Genomic DNA, 18,607 nt, shown 5'->3' with positions numbered 1-18,607 from the left:
TCAGCGAGACCATTGCAAAACCTAGAGATGTGCCAGATACTTCAAGATCTTCAGTGTAAAGCTCTTTACACTGAACTATTTTAGATTCACGAGAGTGAAAAGATGATCTCCCTTTGAAGAATTTGAAGACATTCCATCGTGAACGAAATTTCACAAAGTTACAATACATTTAATATGAACCTTTCCAAAACCCAGAAACTAAACAGGGACCTTAAGCCTAATGCTCTGCCAACCAAGCCATTTGAGCCTCTGAGAAAACGTTTTGTTTTCAATTGAATTATGTTCTATATTTTTCTCAGGACATTTTGAACAATCTGGCAATTTTCAGGCAGCATGGAAATTCTAATAGACTAAGAAAAAACAAAACAAAACCGAAAGACTTTTTAAACTTTCATCAATCACATTGTTTTGGTTACCAAGCATATCCAATATTGGATTTCAAGTAGGGATGTTGAGATTTTAAGTGCATCAGTCCTTGCTGGTGGTTTTAAAGCCTACTGAAAACGTTTTGGGATGGATTTAGAAATGGGTACTTTTAATCATGTACTTTCCTGAATGGGGAGCATCCCTATCAATTTACGAAAGAAAAAGGAGACTTCCAAAATAGTTATCAGTTGTTTTATATCCAAAGAAGAACGTGCTGAAAACCGGGATCGAACCAGGGACCTTTAGATCTTCAGTCTAACGCTCTCCCAACTGAGCTATTTCGGCCTGTGCTGCTAGTTGTGGAGGTCACTGTTTTGGGAATTTGAAGATGTTCCACATCATAGAAATGCAAAGACATTGTGAATACAATTACAAGAATAACAAAAATTTCCAAACCGGAAGTAAATTTTTTAAACGTGTTGTGTTGTATTTTTGTACATTTATATGGTGTGAAAAGATGCCGAAACCCGGGATCGAACCAGGGACCTTTAGATCTTCAGTCTAACGCTCTCCCAACTGAGCTATTTCTGCCTCCTCTTACAGTAAGCGGGGACACTTTTTTAAAAAATTGAAGACACAACAACAGCATAGAAATCCAACTGCATTACAAACCAGAGTCCTCTCCAGCACAAGAAAATTTCCAATTACTTCACAGGAAGCTACATTTCTTTAAATTAGTTGATAAGTATCAATATACTAGCAAGATAAAGCTTAACATTGAAGCAAGGACCTTTAGAGCTTCAGCGAGACCATGGCAAAACCTAGAGATGAGCCAGGTACTTCAAGATCTTCAGTGTAAAGCTCTGCATACCGAGCAAGGACCTGTAGAGCTTCAGCGAGACCATTGCAAAACCTAGAGATGTGCCAGATACTTCAAGATCTTCAGTGTAAAGCTCTCCACACAGAACTATTTTAGCTTCACGAGAGTGAAAAGATGATCTCCCTTTGAAGAATTTGAAGACATTCCATCGTGAACTAAATTTCACAAAGTTACAATACATTTAATATGAACCTTTCCAAAACCCAGAAACTAAACAGGGACCTTAAGCCTAATGCTCTGCCAACCAAGCCATTTGAGCCTCTGAACAAACGTTTTGTTTTCAATTGAATTATGTTCTATATTTTTCTCAGGACATTTTGAACAATCTGGCAATTTTCAGGCAGCATGGAAATTCTAATAGACTAAGAAAAAACAAAACAAAACCGAAATACTTTTTAAACTTTCATCAATCACATTGTTTTGGTTACCAAGCATATCCAATATTGGATTTCAAGTAGGGATGTTGAGATTTTCAGTGCATCAGTCCTTGCTGGTGGTTTTAAAGCCTACTGAAAACGTTTTGGGATGGATTTAGAAATGGGTACTTTTAATCATGTACTTGCCTGAATGAGGAGCATCCCTATCAATTTACGAAAGAAAAAGGAGACTTCCAAAATAGTTATCGGTTGTTTTATATCCAAAGAAGAACATGCCAAAACCCGGGATCGAACCAGGGACCTTTAGATCTTCAGTCTAACGCTCTCCCAACTGAGCTATTTCGGCCTGTGCTGCTAGTTGTGGAGGTCACTGTTTTGGGAATTTGAAGATGTTCCACATCATAGAAATGCAAAGACATTGTGAATACAATTACAAGAATAACAAAAATTTCCAAACTGGAAGTAAATTTTTTAAACGTGTTGTGTTGTATTTTTGTACATTTATATGGTGTGAAAAGATGCCGAAACCCGGGATCGAACCAGGGACCTTTAGATCTTCAGTCTAACGCTCTCCCAACTGAGCTATTTCGGCCTCCTCTAACAGTAAGCGTGGACACTTTTTAAAAAAATTGAAGACACAACAACAGCATAGAAATCCAACTGCATTACAAACCAGAGTCCTCTCCAGCACAAGAAAATTTCCAATTACTTCACAGGAAGCTACATTTATTTAAATTAGTTGATAAGTATCAATATACTAGCAAGATAAAGCTTAACATTGAAGCAACGACCTTTAGAGCTTCAGCGAGACCATGGCAAAACCTAGAGATGAGCCAGGTACTTCAAGATCTTCAGTGTAAAGCTCTGCATACTGAGCAAGGACCTGTAGAGCTTCAGCGAGACCATTGCAAAACCTAGAGATGTGCCAGATATTTCAAGATCTTCAGTGTAAAGCTCTTTACACTGAACTATTTTAGATTCACGAGAGTGAAAAGATGATCTCCCTTTGAAGAATTTGAAGACATTCCATCGTGAACGAAATTTCACAAAGTTACAATACATTTAATATGAACCTTTCCAAAACCCAGAAACTAAACAGGGACCTTAAGCCTAATGCTCTGCCAACCAAGCCATTTGAGCCTCTGAGAAAACGTTTTGTTTTCAATTGAATTATGTTCTATATTTTTCTCAGGACATTTTGAACAATCTGGCAATTTTCAGGCAGCATGGAAATTCTAATAGACTAAGAAAAAACAAAACAAAACCGAAAGACTTTTTAAACTTTCATCAATCACATTGTTTTGGTTACCAAGCATATCCAATATTGGATTTCAAGTAGGGATGTTGAGATTTTAAGTGCATCAGTCCTTGCTGGTGGTTTTAAAGCCTACTGAAAACGTTTTGGGATGGATTTAGAAATGGGTACTTTTAATCATGTACTTTCCTGAATGGGGAGCATCCCTATCAATTTACGAAAGAAAAAGGAGACTTCCAAAATAGTTATCAGCTGTTTTATATCCAAAGAAGAACGTGCTGAAAACCGGGATCGAACCAGGGACCTTTAGATCTTCAGTCTAACGCTCTCCCAACTGAGCTATTTCGGCCTGTGCTGCTAGTTGTGGAGGTCACTGTTTTGGGAATTTGAAGATGTTCCACATCATAGAAATGCAAAGACATTGTGAATACAATTACAAGAATAACAAAAATTTCCAAACCGGAAGTAAATTTTTTAAACGTGTTGTGTTGTATTTTTGTACATTTATATGGTGTGAAAAGATGCCGAAACCCGGGATCGAACCAGGGACCTTTAGATCTTCAGTCTAACGCTCTCCCAACTGAGCTATTTCTGCCTCCTCTTACAGTAAGCGGGGACACTTTTTTAAAAAATTGAAGACACAACAACAGCATAGAAATCCAACTGCATTACAAACCAGAGTCCTCTCCAGCACAAGAAAATTTCCAATTGCTTCACAGGAAGCTACATTTCTTTAAATTAGTTGATAAGTATCAATATACTAGCAAGATAAAGCTTAACATTGAAGCAAGGACCTTTAGAGCTTCAGCGAGACCATGGCAAAACCTAGAGATGAGCCAGGTACTTCAAGATCTTCAGTGTAAAGCTCTCCACACAGAACTATTTTAGCTTCACGAGAGTGAAAAGATGATCTCCCTTTGAAGAATTTGAAGACATTCCATCGTGAACTAAATTTCACAAAGTTACAATACATTTAATATGAACCTTTCCAAAACCCAGAAACTAAACAGGGACCTTAAGCCTAATGCTCTGCCAACCAAGCCATTTGAGCCTCTGAACAAACGTTTTGTTTTCAATTGAATTATGTTCTATATTTTTCTCAGGACATTTTGAACAATCTGGCAATTTTCAGGCAGCATGGAAATTCTAATAGACTAAGAAAAAACAAAACAAAACCGAAAGACTTTTTAAACTTTCATCAATCACATTGTTTTGGTTACCAAGCATATCCAATATTGGATTTCAAGTAGGGATGTTGAGATTTTCAGTGCATCAGTCCTTGCTGGTGGTTTTAAAGCCTACTGAAAACGTTTTGGGATGGATTTAGAAATGGGTACTTTTAATCATGTACTTTCCTGAATGAGGAGCATCCCTATCAATTTACGAAAGAAAAAGGAGACTTCCAAAATAGTTATCGGTTGTTTTATATCCAAAGAAGAACATGCCAAAACCCGGGATCGAACCAGGGACCTTTAGATCTTCAGTCTAACGCTCTCCCAACTGAGCTATTTCGGCCTGTGCTGCTAGTTGTGGAGGTCACTGTTTTGGGAATTTGAAGATGTTCCACATCATAGAAATGCAAAGACATTGTGAATACAATTACAAGAATAACAAAAATTTCCAAACCGGAAGTAAATTTTTTAAACGTGTTGTGTTGTATTTTTGTACATTTATATGGTGTGGAAAGATGCCGAAACCCGGGATTGAACCAGGGACCTTTAGATCTTCAGTCTAACGCTCTCCCAACTGAGCTATTTCGGCCTCCTCTTACAGTAAGCGGGGACACTTTTTTAAAAAATTGAAGACACAACAACAGCATAGAAATCCAACTGCATTACAAACCAGAGTCCTCTCCAGCACAAGAAAATTTCCAATTACTTCACAGGAAGCTACATTTATTTAAATTAGTTGATAAGTATCAATATACTATCAAGATAAAGCTTAACATTGAAGCAAGGACCTTTAGAGCTTCAGCGAGACCATGGCAAAACCTAGGGATGAGCCAGGTACTTCAAGATCTTCAGTGTAAAGCTCTGCATACTGAGCAAGGACCTGTAGAGCTTCAGCGAGACCATTGCAAAACCTAGAGATGTGCCAGATACTTCAAGATCTTCAGTGTAAAGCTCTCCACACTGAACTATTTTAGCTTCACGAGAGTGAAAAGATGATCTCCCTTTAAAGAATTTGAAGACATTCCATCGTGAACTAAATTTCACAAAGTTACAATACATTTAATATGAACCTTTCCAAAACCCAGAAACTAAACAGGGACCTTAAGCCTAATGCTCTGCCAACCAAGCCATTTGAGCCTCTGAGAAAACGTTTTGTTTTCAATTGAATTATGTTCTATATTTTTCTCAGGACATTTTGAACAATCTGGCAATTTTCAGGCAGCATGGAAAATCTAATAGACTAAGAAAAAACAAAACAAAACCGAAAGACTTTTTAAACTTTCATCAATCACATTGTTTTGGTTACCAAGCATATCCAATATTGGATTTCAAGTAGGGATGTTGAGATTTTAAGTGCATCAGTCCTTGCTGGTGGTTTTAAAGCCTACTGAAAACGTTTTGGGATGGATTTAGAAATGGGTACTTTTAATCATGTACTTTCCTGAATGGGGAGCATCCCTATCAATTTACGAAAGAAAAAGGAGACTTCCAAAATAGTTATCAGTTGTTTTATATCCAAAGAAGAACGTGCCGAAAACCGGGATCGAACCAGGGACCTTTAGATCTTCAGTCTAACGCTCTCCCAACTGAGCTATTTCGGCCTGTGCTGCTAGTTGTGGAGGTCACTGTTTTGGGAATTTGAAGATGTTCCACATCATAGAAATGCAAAGACATTGTGAATACAATTACAAGAATAACAAAAATTTCCAAACCGGAAGTAAATTTTTTAAACGTGTTGTGTTGTATTTTTGTACATTTATATGGTGTGGAAAGATGCCGAAACCCGGGATCGAACCAGGGACCTTTAGATCTTCAGTCTAACGCTCTCCCAACTGAGCTATTTCTGCCTCCTCTTACAGTAAGCGGGGACACTTTTTTAAAAAATTGAAGACACAACAACAGCATAGAAATCCAACTGCATTACAAACCAGAGTCCTCTCCAGCACAAGAAAATTTCCAATTAGTTCACAGGAAGCTACATTTATTTAAATTAGTTGATAAGTATCAATATACTAGCAAGATAAAGCTTAACATTGAAGCAAGGACCTTTAGAGCTTCAGCGAGACCATGGCAAAACCTAGAGATGAGCCAGGTACTTCAAGATCTTCAGTGTAAAGCTCTGCATACTGAGCAAGGACCTGTAGAGCTTCAGCGAGACCATTGCAAAACCTGGAGATGTGCCAGATACTTTAAGATCTTCAGTGTAAAGCTCTTTACACTGAACTATTTTAGATTCACGAGAGTGAAAAGATGATCTCCCTTTGAAGAATTTGAAGACATTCCATCGTGAACGAAATTTCACAAAGTTACAATACATTTAATATGAACCTTTCCAAAACCCAGAAACTAAACAGGGACCTTAAGCCTAATGCTCTGCCAACCAAGCCATTTGAGCCTCTGAGAAAACGTTTTGTTTTCAATTGAATTATGTTCTATATTTTTCTCAGGACATTTTGAACAATCTGGCAATTTTCAGGCAGCATGGAAAATCTAATAGACTAAGAAAAAACAAAACAAAACCGAAAGACTTTTTAAACTTTCATCAATCACATTGTTTTGGTTACCAAGCATATCCAATATTGGATTTCAAGTAGGGATGTTGAGATTTTAAGTGCATCAGTCCTTGCTGGTGGTTTTAAAGCCTACTGAAAACGTTTTGGGATGGATTTAGAAATGGGTACTTTTAATCATGTACTTTCCTGAATGGGGAGCATCCCTATCAATTTACGAAAGAAAAAGGAGACTTCCAAAATAGTTATCAGTTGTTTTATATCCAAAGAAGAACGTGCCGAAAACCGGGATCGAACCAGGGACCTTTAGATCTTCAGTCTAACGCTCTCCCAACTGAGCTATTTCGGCCTGTGCTGCTAGTTGTGGAGGTCACTGTTTTGGGAATTTGAAGATGTTCCACATCATAGAAATGCAAAGACATTGTGAATACAATTACAAGAATAACAAAAATTTCCAAACCGGAAGTAAATTTTTTAAACATGTTGTGTTGTATTTTTGTACATTTATATGGTGTGGAAAGATGCCGAAACCCGGGATCGAACCAGGGACCTTTAGATCTTCAGTCTAACGCTCTCCCAACTGAGCTATTTCTGCCTCCTCTTACAGTAAGCGGGGACACTTTTTTAAAAAATTGAAGACACAACAACAGCATAGAAATCCAACTGCATTACAAACCAGAGTCCTCTCCAGCACAAGAAAATTTCCAATTAGTTCACAGGAAGCTACATTTATTTAAATTAGTTGATAAGTATCAATATACTAGCAAGATAAAGCTTAACATTGAAGCAAGGACCTTTAGAGCTTCAGCGAGACCATGGCAAAACCTAGAGATGAGCCAGGTACTTCAAGATCTTCAGTGTAAAGCTCTGCATACTGAGCAAGGACCTGTAGAGCTTCAGCGAGACCATTGCAAAACCTGGAGATGTGCCAGATACTTTAAGATCTTCAGTGTAAAGCTCTTTACACTGAACTATTTTAGATTCACGAGAGTGAAAAGATGATCTCCCTTTGAAGAATTTGAAGACATTCCATCGTGAACGAAATTTCACAAAGTTACAATACATTTAATATGAACCTTTCCAAAACCCAGAAACTAAACAGGGACCTTAAGCCTAATGCTCTGCCAACCAAGCCATTTGAGCCTCTGAGAAAACGTTTTGTTTTCAATTGAATTATGTTCTATATTTTTCTCAGGACATTTTGAACAATCTGGCAATTTTCAGGCAGCATGGAAATTCTAATAGACTAAGAAAAAACAAAACAAAACCGAAAGACTTTTTAAACTTTCATCAATCACATTGTTTTGGTTACCAAGCATATCCAATATTGGATTTCAAGTAGGGATGTTGAGATTTTAAGTGCATCAGTCCTTGCTGGTGGTTTTAAAGCCTACTGAAAACGTTTTGGGATGGATTTAGAAATGGGTACTTTTAATCATGTACTTTCCTGAATGGGGAGCATCCCTATCAATTTACGAAAGAAAAAGGAGACTTCCAAAATAGTTATCAGTTGTTTTATATCCAAAGAAGAACGTGCCGAAACCCGGGATCGAACCAGGGACCTTTAGATCTTCAGTCTAACGCTCTCCCAACTGAGCTATTTCGGCCTGTGCTGCTAGTTGTGGAGGTCACTGTTTTGGGAATTTGAAGATGTTCCACATCATAGAAATGCAAAGACATTGTGAATACAATTACAAGAATAACAAAAATTTCCAAACCGGAAGTAAATTTTTTAAACGTGTTGTGTTGTATTTTTGTACATTTATATGGTGTGAAAAGATGCCGAAACCCGGGATCGAACCAGGGACCTTTAGATCTTCAGTCTAACGCTCTCCCAACTGAGCTATTTCTGCCTCCTCTTACAGTAAGCGGGGACACTTTTTTAAAAAATTGAAGACACAACAACAGCATAGAAATCCAACTGCATTACAAACCAGAGTCCTCTCCAGCACAAGAAAATTTCCAATTACTTCACAGGAAGCTACATTTATTTAAATTAGTTGATAATTATCAATATACTAGCAAGACAAAGCTTAACATTGAAGCAAGGACCTTTAGAGCTTCAGCGAGACCATGGCAAAACCTAGAGATGAGCCAGGTACTTCAAGATCTTCAGTGTAAAGCTCTGCATACCGAGCAAGGACCTGTAGAGCTTCAGCGAGACCATTGCAAAACCTAGAGATGTGCCAGATACTTCAAGATCTTCAGTGTAAAGCTCTCCACACTGAACTATTTTAGCTTCACGAGAGTGAAAAGATGATCTCCCTTTGAAGAATTTGAAGACATTCCATCGTGAACTAAATTTCACAAAGTTACAATACATTTAATATGAACCTTTCCAAAACCCAGAAACTAAACAGGGACCTTAAGCCTAAAGCTCTGCCAACCAAGCCATTTGAGCCTCTGAGAAAACGTTTTGTTTTCAATTGAATTATGTTCTATATTTTTCTCAGGACATTTTGAACAATCTGGCAATTTTCAGGCAGCATGGAAATTCTAATAGACTAAGAAAAAACAAAACAAAACCGAAAGACTTTTTAAACTTACATCAATCACATTGTTTTGGTTACCAAGCATATCCAATATTGGATTTCAAGTAGGGATGTTGAGATTTTCAGTGCATCTGTCCTTGCTGGTGGTTTTAAAGCCTACTGAAAACGTTTTGGGATGGATTTAGAAATGGGTACTTTTAATCATGTACTTGCCTGAATGAGGAGCATCCCTATCAATTAACGAAAGAAAAAGGAGACTTCCAAAATAGTTATCGGTTGTTTTGTATCCAAAGAAGAACATGCCGAAACCCGGGATTGAACCAGGGACCTTTAGATCTTCAGTCTAACGCTCTCCCAACTGAGCTATTTTGGCCTGTGCTGCTGGTTGTGGAGGTCACTGTTTTGGGAATTTGAAGATGTTCCACATCATAGAAATGCAAAGACATTGTGAATACAATTACAAGAATAACAAAAATTTCCAAACCGGAAGTAAATTTTTTAAACGTGTTGTGTTGTATTTTTGTACATTTATATGGTGTGAAAAGATGCCGAAACCCGGGATCGAACCAGGGACCTTTAGATCTTCAGTCTAACGCTCTCCCAACTGAGCTATTTCGGCCTCCTCTAACAGTAAGCGTGGACACTTTTTAAAAAAATTGAAGACACAACAACAGCATAGAAATCCAACTGCATTACAAACCAGAGTCCTCTCCAGCACAAGAAAATTTCCAATTACTTCACAGGAAGCTACATTTATTTAAATTAGTTGATAAGTATCAATATACTAGCAAGATAAAGCTTAACATTGAAGCAAGGACCTTTAGAGCTTCACGAGACCATGGCAAAACCTAGAGATGAGCCAGGTACTTCAAGATCTTCAGTGTAAAGCTCTGCATACTGAGCAAGGACCTGTAGAGCTTCAGCGAGACCATTGCAAAACCTAGAGATGTGCCAGATACTTCAAGATCTTCAGTGTAAAGCTCTTTACACTGAACTATTTTAGATTCACGAGAGTGAAAAGATGATCTCCCTTTGAAGAATTTGAAGACATTCCATCGTGAACGAAATTTCACAAAGTTACAATACATTTAATATGAACCTTTCCAAAACCCAGAAACTAAACAGGGACCTTAAGCCTAATGCTCTGCCAACCAAGCCATTTGAGCCTCTGAGAAAACGTTTTGTTTTCAATTGAATTATGTTCTATATTTTTCTCAGGACATTTTGAACAATCTGGCAATTTTCAGGCAGCATGGAAATTCTAATAGACTAAGAAAAAACAAAACAAAACCGAAAGACTTTTTAAACTTTCATCAATCACATTGTTTTGGTTACCAAGCATATCCAATATTGGATTTCAAGTAGGGATGTTGAGATTTTAAGTGCATCAGTCCTTGCTGGTGGTTTTAAAGCCTACTGAAAACGTTTTGGGATGGATTTAGAAATGGGTACTTTTAATCATGTACTTTCCTGAATGAGGAGCATCCCTATCAATTTACGAAAGAAAAAGGAGACTTCCAAAATAGTTATCGGTTGTTTTATATCCAAAGAAGAACATGCCGAAACCCAGGATCGAACCAGGGACCTTTAGATCTTCAGTCTAACGCTCTCCCAACTGAGCTATTTTGGCCTGTGCTGCTAGTTGTGGAGGTCACTGTTTTGGGAATTTGAAGATGTTCCACATCATAGAAATGCAAAGACATTGTGAATACAATTACAAGAATAACAAAAATTTCCAAACCGGAAGTAAATTTTTTAAACGTGTTGTGTTGTATTTTTGTACATTTATATGGTGTGAAAAGATGCCGAAACCCGGGATCGAACCAGGGACCTTTAGATCTTCAGTCTAACGCTCTCCCAACTGAGCTATTTCGGCCTCCTCTAACAGTAAGCGTGGACACTTTTTAAAAAAATTGAAGACACAACAACAGCATAGAAATCTAACTGCATTACAAACCAGAGTCCTCTCCAGCACAAGAAAATTTCCAATTACTTCACAGGAAGCTACATTTATTTAAATTAGTTGATAAGTATCAATATACTAGCAAGATAAAGCTTAACATTGAAGCAAGGACCTTTAGAGCTTCAGCGAGACCATGGCAAAACCTAGAGATGAGCCAGGTACTTCAAGATCTTCAGTGTAAAGCTCTGCATACCGAGCAAGGACCTGTAGAGCTTCAGCGAGACCATTGCAAAACCTAGAGATGTGCCAGATACTTCAAGATCTTCAGTGTAAAGCTCTCCACACAGAACTATTTTAGCTTCACGAGAGTGAAAAGATGATCTCCCTTTGAAGAATTTGAAGACATTCCATCGTGAGCTAAATTTCACAAAGTTACAATACATTTAATATGAACCTTTCCAAAACCCAGAAACTAAACAGGGACCTTAAGCCTAATGCTCTGCCAACCAAGCCATTTGAGCCTCTGAGAAAACGTTTTGTTTTCAATTGAATTATGTTCTATATTTTTCTCAGGACATTTTGAACAATCTGGCAATTTTCAGGCAGCATGGAAATTCTAATAGACTAAGAAAAAACAAAACAAAACCGAAAGACTTTTTAAACTTTCATCAATCACATTGTTTTGGTTACCAAGCATATCCAATATTGGATTTCAAGTAGGGATGTTGAGATTTTCAGTGCATCAGTCCTTGCTGGTGGTTTTAAAGCCTACTGAAAACGTTTTGGGATGGATTTAGAAATGGGTACTTTTAATCATGTACTTTCCTGAATGAGGAGCATCCCTATCAATTTACGAAAGAAAAAGGAAACTTCCAAAATAGTTATCGGTTGTTTTATATCCAAAGAAGAACATGCCGAAACCCGGGATCGAACCAGGGACCTTTAGATCTTCAGTCTAACGCTCTCCCTACTGAGCTATTTTGGCCTGTGCTGCTAGTTGTGGAGGTCACTGTTTTGGGAATTTGAAGATGTTCCACATCATAGAAATGCAAAGACATTGTGAATACAATTACAAGAATAACAAAAATTTCCAAACCGGAAGTAAATTTTTTAAACGTGTTGTGTTGTATTTTTGTACATTTATATGGTGTGAAAAGATGCCGAAACCTGGGATCGAACCAGGGACCTTTAGATCTTCAGTCTAACGCTCTCCCAACTGAGCTATTTCGGCCTCCTCTTACCGTAAGCGGGGACACTTTTTTAAAAAATTGAAGACACAACAACAGCATAGAAATCCAACTGCATTACAAACCAGAGTCCTCTCCAGCACAAGAAAATTTCCAATTACTTCACAGGAAGCTACATTTATTTAAATTAGTTGATAAGTATCAATATACTAGCAAGATAAAGCTTAACATTGAAGCAAGGACCTTTAGAGCTTCAGCGAGACCATGGCTAAACCTAGAGATGAGCCAGGTACTTCAAGATCTTCAGTGTAAAGCTCTGCATACTGAGCAAGGACCTGTAGAGCTTCAGCGAGACCATTGCAAAACCTAGAGATGTGCCAGATACTTCAAGATCTTCAGTGTAAAGCTCTCCACACTGAACTATTTTAGCTTCACGAGAGTGAAAAGATGATCTCCCTTTGAAGAATTTGAAGACATTCCATCGTGAACTAAATTTCACAAAGTTACAATACATTTAATATGAACCTTTCCAAAACCCAGAAACTAAACAGGGACCTTAAGCCTAATGCTCTGCCAACCAAGCCATTTGAGCCTCTGAGAAAACGTTTTGTTTTCAATTGAATTATGTTCTATATTTTTCTCAGGACATTTTGAACAATCTGGCAATTTTCAGGCAGCATGGAAATTCTAATAGACTAAGAAAAAACAAAACAAAACCGAAAGACTTTTTAAACTTTCATCAATCACATTGTTTTGGTTACCAAGCATATCCAATATTGGATTTCAAGTAGGGATGTTGAGATTTTCAGTGCATCAGTCCTTGCTGGTGGTTTTAAAGCCTACTGAAAACGTTTTGGGATGGATTTAGAAATGGGTACTTTTAATCATGTACTTTCCTGAATGAGGAGAATTAACGAATTAACGAAAGAAAAAGGAGACTTCCAAAATAGTTATCGGTTGTTTTATATCCAAAGAAGAACATGCCGAACCCCGGGATTGAACCAGGGACCTTTAGATCTTCAGTCTAACGCTCTCCCAACTGAGCTATTTCGGCCTGTGCTGCTAGTTGTGGAGGTCACTGTTTTGGGAATTTGAAGATGCTCCACATCATAGAAATGCAAAGACATTGTGAATACAATTACAAGAATAACAAAAATTTTCAAATCGGAAGTAAATTTTTTAAACGTGTTGTGTTGTATTTTTGTACATTTATATGGTGTGAAAAGATGCCGAAACCCGGGATCGAACCAGGGACCTTTAGATCTTCAGTCTAACGCTCTCCCAACTGAGCTATTTCGGCCTCCTCTAACAGTAAGCGTGGACACTTTTTAAAAAAAATTGAAAACACAACAACAGCATAGAAATCCAACTGCATTACAAACCAGAGTCCTCTCCAGCACAAGAAAATTTCCAATTACTTCACAGGAAGCTACATTTATTTAAATTAGTTGATAAGTATCAATATACTAGCAAGATAAAGCTTAACATTGAAGCAAGGACCTTTAGAGCTTCAGCGAGACCATGGCAAAACCTAGAGATGAGCCAGGTACTTCAAGATCTTCAGTGTAAAGCTCTGCATACCGAGCAAGGACCTGTAGAGCTTCAGCGAGACCATTGCAAAACCTAGAGATGTGCCAGATACTTCAAGATCTTCAGTGTAAAGCTCTCCACACAGAACTATTTTAGCTTCACGAGAGTGAAAAGATGATCTCCCTTTGAAGAATTTGAAGACATTCCATCGTGAACTAAATTTCACAAAGTTACAATACATTTAATATGAACCTTTCCAAAACCCAGAAACTAAACAGGGACCTTAAGCCTAATGCTCTGCCTACCAAGCCATTTGAGCCTCTGAGAAAACGTTTTGTTTTCAATTGAATTATGTTCTATATTTTTCTCAGGACATTTTGAACAATCTGGCAATTTTCAGGCAGCATGGAAATTCTAATAGACTAAGAAAAAACAAAACAAAACCGAAAGACTTTTTAAACTTTCATCAATCACATTGTTTTGGTTACCAAGCATATCCAATATTGGATTTCAAGTAGGGATGTTGAGATTTTCAGTGCATCAGTCCTTGCTGGTGGTTTTAAAGCCTACTGAAAACGTTTTGGGATGGATTTAGAAATGGGTACTTTTAATCATGTACTTTCCTGAATGAGGAGCATCCCTATCAATTTACGAAAGAAAAAGGAGATTTCCAAAATAGTTATCAGTTGTTTTATATCCAAAAAAGAACGTGCCGAAACCCGGGATTGAACCAGGGACCTTTAGATCTTCAGTCTAACGCTCTCCCAACTGAGCTATTTCGGCCTGTGCTGCTAGTTGTGGAGGTCACTGTTTTGGGAATTTGAAGATTTTCCACATCATAGAAATGCAAAGACATTGTGAATACAATTACAAGAATAACAAAAATTTCCAAACCGGAAGTAAATTTTTTAACCGTGTTGTGTTGTATTTTTGTACATTTATATGGTGTGAAAAGATGCCGAAACCCGGGATCGAACCAGGGACCTTTAGATCTTCAGTCTAACGCTCTCCCAACTGAGCTATTTCGGCCTCCTCTAACAGTAAGCGTGGACACTTTTTAAAAAAAATTGAAAACACAACAACAGCATAGAAATCCAACTGCATTACAAACCAGAGTCCTCTCCAGCACAAGAAAATTTCCAATTACTTCACAGGAAGCTACATTTATTTAAATTAGTTGATAAGTATCAATATACTAGCAAGATAAAGCTTAACATTGAAGCAAGGACCTTTAGAGCTTCAGCGAGACCATGGCAAAACCTAGAGATGAGCCAGGTACTTCAAGATCTTCAGTGTAAAGCTCTGCATACCGAGCAAGGACCTGTAGAGCTTCAGAGAGACCATTGCAAAACCTAGAGATGTGCCAGATACTTCAAGATCTTCAGTGTAAAGCTCTCCACACAGAACTATTTTAGCTTCACGAGAGTGAAAAGATGATCTCCCTTTGAAGAATTTGAAGACATTCCATCGTGAACTAAATTTCACAAAGTTACAATACATTTAATATGAACCTTTCCAAAACCCAGAAACTAAACAGGGACCTTAAGCCTAATGCTCTGCCAACCAAGCCATTTGAGCCTCTGAGAAAACGTTTTGTTTTCAATTGAATTATGTTCTATATTTTTCTCAGGACAATTTGAACAATCTGTCAATTTTCAGGCAGCATGGAAATTCTAATAGACTAAGAAAAAACAAAACAAAACCGAAAGACTTTTTAAACTTTCATCAATCACATTGTTTTGGTTACCAAGCATATCCAATATTGGATTTCAAGTAGGGATGTTGAGATTTTCAGTGCATCAGTCCTTGCTGGTGGTTTTAAAGCCTACTGAAAACGTTTTGGGATGGATTTAGAAATGGGTACTTTTAATCATGTACTTTCCTGAATGAGGAGCATCCCTATCAATTTACGAAGAAAAAGGAGACTTCCAAAATAGTTATCGGTTGTTTTATATCCAAAGAAGAACATGCCGAAACCCGGGATCGAACCAGGGACCTTTAGATCTTCAGTCTAACGCTCTCCCAACTGAGCTATTTCGGCCTGTGCTGCTAGTTGTGGAGGTCACTGTTTTGGGAATTTGAAGATGTTCCACATCATAGAAATGCAAAGACATTGTGAATACAATTACAAGAATAACAAAAATTTCCAAACCGGAAGTAAATTTTTTAAACGTGTTGTGTTGTATTTTTGTACATTTATATGGTGTGAAAAGATGCCGAAACCCGGGATCGAACCAGGGACCTTTAGATCTTCAGTCTAACGCTCTCCCAACTGAGCTATTTCGGCCTCCTCTAACAATAAGCGTGGACACTTTTAAAAAAAAATGGAAAACACAACAACAGCATAGAAATCCAACTGCATTACAAACCAGAGTCCTCTCCAGCACAAGAAAATTGCCAATTACTTCACAGGAAGCTACATTTATTTAAATTAGTTGATAAGTATCAATATACTAGCAAGATAAAGCTTAACATTGAAGCAAGGACCTTTAGAGCTTCAGCGAGACCATGGCAAAACCTAGAGATGAGCCAGGTACTTCAAGATCTTCAGTGTAAAGCTCTGCATACCGAGCAAGGATCCTGTAGAGCTTCAGCGAGACCATTGCAAAACCTAGAGATGTGCCAGATACTTCAAGATCTTCAGTGTAAAGCTCTCCACACTGAACTATTTTAGCTTCACGAGAGTGAAAAGATGATCTCCCTTTGAAGAATTTGAAGACATTCCATCGTGAACTAAATTTCACAAAGTTACAATACATTTAATATGAACCTTTCCAAAACCCAGAAACTAAACAGGGACCTTAAGCCTAATGCTCTGCCAACCAAGCCATTTGAGCCTCTGAGAAAACGTTTTGTTTTCAATTGAATTATGTTCTATATTTTTCTCAGGACATTTTGAACAATCTGGCAATTTTCAGGCAGCATGGAAATTCTAATAGACTAAGAAAAAACAAAACAAAACCGAAAGACTTTTTAAACTTTCATCAATCACATTGTTTTGGTTACCAAGCATATCCAATATTGGATTTCAAGTAGGGATGTTGAGATTTTCAGTGCATCAGTCCTTGCTGGTGGTTTTAAAGCCTACTGAAAACGTTTTGGGATGGATTTAGAAATGGGTACTTTTAATCATGTACTTTCCTGAATGAGGAGCATCCCTATCAATTTACGAAAGAAAAAGGAGACTTCCAAAATAGTTATCGGTTGTTTTATATCCAAAGAAGAACATGCCGAAACCCGGGATCGAACCAGGGACCTTTAGATCTTCAGTCTAACGCTCTCCCAACTGAGCTATTTCAGCCTGTGCTGCTAGTTGTGGAGGTCACTGTTTTGGGAATTTGAAGATGTTCCACATCATAGAAATGCAAAGACATTGTGAATACAATTACAAGAATAACAAAAATTTCCAAACCGGAAGTAAATTTTTTAAACGTGTTGTGTTGTATTTTTGTACATTTATATGGTGTGAAAAGATGCCGAAACCCGGGATCGAACCAGGGACCTTTAGATCTTCAGTCTAATGCTCTCCAAACTGAGCTATTTCGGCCTCCTCTTACAGTAAGCGGGGACACTTTTTTAAAAAATTGAAGACACAACAACAGCATAGAAATCCAACTGCATTACAAACCAGAGTCCTCTCCAGCACAAGAAAATTTCCAATTACTTCACAGGAAGCTACATTTATTTAAATTAGTTGATAAGTATCAATATACTAGCAAGATAAAGCTTAACATTGAAGCAAGGACCTTTAGAGCTTCAGCGAGACCATGGCAAAACCTAGAGATGAGCCAGGTACTTCAAGATCTTCAGTGTAAAGCTCTGCATACTGAGCAAGGACCTGTAGAGCTTCAGCGAGACCATTGCAAAACCTAGAGATGTGCCAGATACTTCAAGATCTTCAGTGTAAAGCTCTCCACACTGAACTATTTTAGCTTCACGAGAGTGAAAAGATGATCTCCCTTTGAAGAATTTGAAGACATTCCATCGTGAACTAAATTTACAAAGTTACAATACATTTAATATGAACCTTTCCAAAACCCAGAAACTAAACAGGGACCTTAAGCCTAATGCTTTGCCAACCAAGCCATTTGAGCCTCTGAGAAAACGTTTTGTTTTCAATTGAATTATGTTCTATATTTTTCTCAGGACATTTTGAACAATCTGGCAATTTTCAGGCAGCATGGAAATTCTAATAGACTAAGAAAAAACAAAACAAAACCGAAAGACTTTTTAAACTTTCATCAATCACATTGTTTTGGTTACCAAGCATATCCAAAATTGGATTTCAAGTAGGGATGTTGAGATTTTCAGTGCATCAGTCCTTGCTGATGGTTTTAAAGCCTACTGAAAACGTTTTGGGATGGATTTAGAAATGGGTACTTTTAATCATGTACTTTCCTGAATGAGGAGCATCCCTATCAATTAACGAAAGAAAAAGGAGACTTCCAAAATAGTTATCAGTTGTTTTATATCCAAAGAAGAACATGCCGAAACCCGGGATCGAACCAGGGACCTTTAGATCTTCAGTCTAACGCTCTCCCAACTGAGCTATTTCGGCCTGTGCTGCTAGTTGTGGAGGTCACTGTTTTGGGAATTTGAAGATGTTCCACATCATAGAAATGCAAAGACATTGTGAATACAATTACAAGAATAACAAAAATTTCCAAACCGGAAGTAAATTTTTTAAACGTGTTGTGTTGTATTTTTGTACATTTATATGGTGTGAAAAGATGCCGAAACCCGGGATCGAACCAGGGACCTTTAGATCTTCAGTCTAACGCTCTCCCAACTGAGCTATTTCGGCCTCCTCTAACAGTAAGCGTGGACACCTTTTAAAAAAATTGAAGACACAACAACAGCATAGAAATCCAACTGCATTACAAACCAGAGTCCTCTCCAGCACAAGAAAATTGCCAATTACTTCACAGGAAGCTA

General features: G+C 37.7%; 11 non-coding genes across 11 annotated transcripts; all 11 read right to left on the bottom strand.

The window, feature by feature from the left end:
* Positions 1 to 2,142: 2,142 nt before the first annotated feature.
* On the bottom strand, positions 2,143 to 2,215 carry TRNAF-GAA (transfer RNA phenylalanine (anticodon GAA)). Its single transcript has one exon. It is a non-coding gene; the product is annotated as a tRNA-Phe (tRNA).
* Positions 2,216 to 8,094: 5,879 nt separating this feature from the next.
* TRNAF-GAA (transfer RNA phenylalanine (anticodon GAA)) lies at positions 8,095 to 8,167 on the bottom strand. The gene has a single exon. It is a non-coding gene; the product is annotated as a tRNA-Phe (tRNA).
* Positions 8,168 to 9,598: 1,431 nt separating this feature from the next.
* Positions 9,599 to 9,671, bottom strand: TRNAF-GAA (transfer RNA phenylalanine (anticodon GAA)). Its single transcript has one exon. It is a non-coding gene; the product is annotated as a tRNA-Phe (tRNA).
* A 1,184-nt stretch (positions 9,672 to 10,855) lies between these two features.
* TRNAF-GAA (transfer RNA phenylalanine (anticodon GAA)) lies at positions 10,856 to 10,928 on the bottom strand. Its single transcript has one exon. It is a non-coding gene; the product is annotated as a tRNA-Phe (tRNA).
* Positions 10,929 to 12,113: 1,185 nt separating this feature from the next.
* Positions 12,114 to 12,186, bottom strand: TRNAF-GAA (transfer RNA phenylalanine (anticodon GAA)). The gene has a single exon. It is a non-coding gene; the product is annotated as a tRNA-Phe (tRNA).
* Positions 12,187 to 13,369: 1,183 nt separating this feature from the next.
* Positions 13,370 to 13,442, bottom strand: TRNAF-GAA (transfer RNA phenylalanine (anticodon GAA)). The gene has a single exon. It is a non-coding gene; the product is annotated as a tRNA-Phe (tRNA).
* A 1,186-nt stretch (positions 13,443 to 14,628) lies between these two features.
* On the bottom strand, positions 14,629 to 14,701 carry TRNAF-GAA (transfer RNA phenylalanine (anticodon GAA)). Its single transcript has one exon. It is a non-coding gene; the product is annotated as a tRNA-Phe (tRNA).
* A 939-nt stretch (positions 14,702 to 15,640) lies between these two features.
* TRNAF-GAA (transfer RNA phenylalanine (anticodon GAA)) lies at positions 15,641 to 15,713 on the bottom strand. Its single transcript has one exon. It is a non-coding gene; the product is annotated as a tRNA-Phe (tRNA).
* Positions 15,714 to 15,886: 173 nt separating this feature from the next.
* On the bottom strand, positions 15,887 to 15,959 carry TRNAF-GAA (transfer RNA phenylalanine (anticodon GAA)). Its single transcript has one exon. It is a non-coding gene; the product is annotated as a tRNA-Phe (tRNA).
* A 2,198-nt stretch (positions 15,960 to 18,157) lies between these two features.
* On the bottom strand, positions 18,158 to 18,230 carry TRNAF-GAA (transfer RNA phenylalanine (anticodon GAA)). The gene has a single exon. It is a non-coding gene; the product is annotated as a tRNA-Phe (tRNA).
* Positions 18,231 to 18,403: 173 nt separating this feature from the next.
* On the bottom strand, positions 18,404 to 18,476 carry TRNAF-GAA (transfer RNA phenylalanine (anticodon GAA)). The gene has a single exon. It is a non-coding gene; the product is annotated as a tRNA-Phe (tRNA).
* Between the last annotated feature and the right edge of the window lie 131 nt (positions 18,477 to 18,607).

Source organism: Engystomops pustulosus, chromosome 1 (assembly GCF_040894005.1).
Source record: "Engystomops pustulosus chromosome 1, aEngPut4.maternal, whole genome shotgun sequence".
In the NCBI taxonomy this organism is placed as follows: Eukaryota; Metazoa; Chordata; class Amphibia; order Anura; family Leptodactylidae; genus Engystomops; species Engystomops pustulosus.
This window is presented reverse-complemented; position numbering and strand designations above follow the sequence as displayed.